The sequence below is a fragment of the Centruroides sculpturatus genome, unplaced genomic scaffold (assembly GCF_000671375.1).
Source record: "Centruroides sculpturatus isolate CEXI.00-Female unplaced genomic scaffold, Cexi_2.0 scaffold1461, whole genome shotgun sequence".
Taxonomy (NCBI): Eukaryota; Metazoa; Arthropoda; class Arachnida; order Scorpiones; family Buthidae; genus Centruroides; species Centruroides sculpturatus.
Genome location: NW_019385659.1, coordinates 129,377 through 133,147, shown reverse-complemented (window position 1 = coordinate 133,147; position 3,771 = coordinate 129,377).

The window sequence follows — 3,771 nt, the reverse complement described above, 5'->3', positions numbered from 1 at the left end:
AACAAACAAGGTCGACGATAATCATTGGAGAACAAACAGGGTCGTAGATAGCAGCTTGACTACTGGGCTTTTAAATATGGCTTTCTTATAATTTACACAAAATTCAAATAAATAGATTGACAATTACAACATATCTTAACAATATTTGTTTTTACCTGTGGTTGATATTCGCATATTACACCGAAATTCATTCGATATTAGTTGTCGCCCTTTCTTTCCGAACAAAATTTCACAAAGTCATCTTAGCAATATTATCCAAACTGCCAATTTACATAGAACATACTTAAAGCAATTACATTAATTGTACAAACTAGTAATTATTATTTGTATTACTTACAATTCATAAAGACATACGATTTAAGTTGTAGCTTTTGGTTAAACCGCTCCTGTGTACAATTTCCGTAACTACGCTATTTGGCAAACTAATTTACATATTTACTTGAGCTGATTTTTTGAACCGATTTCTGTATATAATAGAAGGTGGTATATAAACATGAATTATTATATTAAACTTAACATGACTTATTACTTTACCTATAATTATCTATTCATAAACGTTAAACTTAGATGATTTTCTTCGTAATTACGACCAATCAGCTTCAACTTAGTTACAATATTTTCATCCAGTTTTCGTTAATTTTGATGCTTAAATTTTTATTTATACAATTATTATTTTTGTTTTTGATAATCTCGACACTCTCTTTGAATTTTCTGTTGTATGTTTTCTTCTCTTTGTGTAGAATCTGTGTATTAGCTTTATCTATATTGCAGTTGTTTAGTATAGTACACAATGATCATGGAATACAGAGTTTAATCGGTGGTACTTTAAATCAGACATATGTTCTTTTACTCTCAGTTTAAGTTTTCGTTTTGTTTCTCCTATATAAAAGCTGGTGTTTTTACAGGTACATGGTATTTTATATACTATATTTTTCGTCTCTTCTTTATCTATTTTTTGTTTTTTAATACACTGTTTTGCCTTTAATCTAGAGAACCTTTAACCTTTAATCTTGCCTTTTTTATGTCTAGTTGGCTGAAGAGGGGCCAATGCCCGAAACGCGTAATGTAAAAGGCGTCCCAACTGAATAAATAGTCAATAAGTTGCCAAGTGTTGATATATGTCACCTTAGTGTGTCTGCAAAGAAACAAAACAATGGAAGTGTTAAGAGAAAGCGGTGTGCATGATTAACAGACGCAAATGCGTTTTTTTTTTTTTTTTTGCATTTTAGCGGGAAATCGAATATATTTTTATACCCATCTAAAAGTTCTCTAATTAGTCTGGAATCAGGGGGACTAATTCTTGCATTCTGTGAAAACGGATAAAATTGGCTATAATGTAATAACCTTAATCTTCGCTATCATTACTTTTTGCCCGAGCAACGCCGGGCTTATTTGCTGGTAGTACGAGGTATAATGATGAAAAAGGTTGCGTTAACCTAATGTTGATTAAAAGTGTTGTGAGCGCGTGTGGGACATCGCCTAAACTCCGATCACTTATTTTCATGAAATTAAGGAAGGATTTTGTTCGATTTTATTCGAAATTCCGTAAATACGATCGGATTTAATATCTAAAATACGCATCGTGCATGAAACCTCAAGTTTAGGCTTGAGCACTTACCTTTTGTGATAGGTTGTTATCCTGTTCAGCGGCTGATAGACTCCAATGTGTCATCTTCCGATCCATATTTAGCTCCTAAATAACAGATTAAAATCCTAACGAACTTCTTCAATCGAGACAACTATCGAAGGAACTCTGTAGATTCTGTATAGCCAACTCACTGTCACAAACGTCACTCTAAAGAAACGTCTCCACTGGTGTTAAAACACAAATGAAATGCTTTTACTAACAACTCACGTGAGGTGTACAGTCGCTGAACTGATTCCTTTGTTTCAACAATGTCAAACAAACTTTTACTAATGATGTGACTGGCAAAGACACCTGGAGCTAAGAACACCCACGAAGTCCATTAAAATAATTGCTTAGTCATCGACTTTACAATAGCGAGCCTTTCAGCGTCGTCAACTTCTGTCATTATCTCGAATTATCTCGGGCATGATACATAGCGTTAGAAAAAAGTCGGTTTTTAATGTATGTAACACGTGTTAATACGTATAATCAGCACTTTTTTCTGTCTAGCTTAACACAAATAAGAATCCTCAAGTTATAAAAATCGAATCGAAGTACAGTTGTCCCTCTATAGTCCGACGTTTTTTAATCCGACATGCTCAGTAGTCCGACGCACCTCCCGTCAAGGCACCCGTCCCCGTTACGTGTCTGCTTGCACAGAAGCATGTCGCGATGTGAATCTCCCCATCCAATTCTTACTCGATGACACACATTTCGTGTGTTTTATGTGAGCAGTTCTGTTCGAACAGTTGGAGTAGAGAATATTGTAAGTTACTGCTAGCAAAACAATGCGAAATATGTAATTATTTTNTCATATTTTGAGAGCTGTTTTATAGCAAAAATATTGGAAAATTACATACTTTATAACTGCAAACTACAGATTTTTAAATAAATCACGAATGTAAATTTACTTACGGATTCGCAAGTAACGTTGGAAGTGTTGTTTCTTGAATTTTAGATGGCGCATTGAATCCCATTTCGTAAACACCTCTTAGAAGTTCTGGACGCCTACAGATTTTAATAGAAATTTTGTTATTTGCTCATTATTTTATCTAAAAAAATGAGAAATTAATTCTAAAAGTAACTATTAAATTTATAGTCAAAAAACATTGAAACTGTCCATTCTTTTCTGTTTACATTTTCCTGCTCGTATTACATTTATAAATAAGTACAGAAATATCCAGTAAACACTTGGTCATTTTTATATTTAATTTGAAAAACTCATTCAAAATGACTATTTTAAACTCGAATTTATAGCCACGTCAATCTATACTATAAGCGATAACAGTTTTCATTAAAGTGTACACTCGATTAGATGACATTTATATATAAATAACACTTACAAGTTTAATTCTTCGAAGGATTTGGCCGAATATAAAGGAGAAGTCGGATTCTTTCTCTGAACTTCCACATCGTGAGTACAATGAACTAGTTCAGTATGCAGTATTTTTCTCATTAACGATGCCTCGGCAAGTGGAATTTCTAAATAAAGGATGATGATAATAATAATAATTTAAAATGTAAATTAATAATCTTATTACATGAAGTGATTAAATCAGAATTTTAGCATTAATAACTGAAAAATTGCAAATCCTTAGACCAACGGTTCCCAACCTTTTTCGGGTGGCGACCCCTTTTTATAAAAGCCAAGTGTCCCGCGACCCCGATACTATTGAAAAAGACATTATTAATAAGGTAACTAAAAAAAAACAACGAAATTAGTTTTTTAGTATAATTTTATTTTAAATTATGTCTAATAATTTAATGCGACTGTTGAAATTGTATCATTCCATTAGAGCAACGGTTCCCAACCTTTTTCGGGTGGCGACCCCTTTTTATAAAAGCCAAGTGTCCCGCGACCCCGATACTATTGAAAAAGACATTATTAATAAGGTAACTAAAAAAAAACAACGAAATTAGTTTTTTAGTATAATTTTATTTTAAATTATGTCTAATAATTTAATGCGATTGTTGAAATTGTATGTTATTAACCAGCCTTAAAATTCGCGGGTGAGTTTTTGTTAACGCCAACCTCATGTCATTCTCAACATTTAATTTATTCCTCTCAAACTGTCAACACATGATTCAACCAACTGTGACGGAATAGCGTACCTAGATTACACTTATTTTAATTTTTAAAAAAT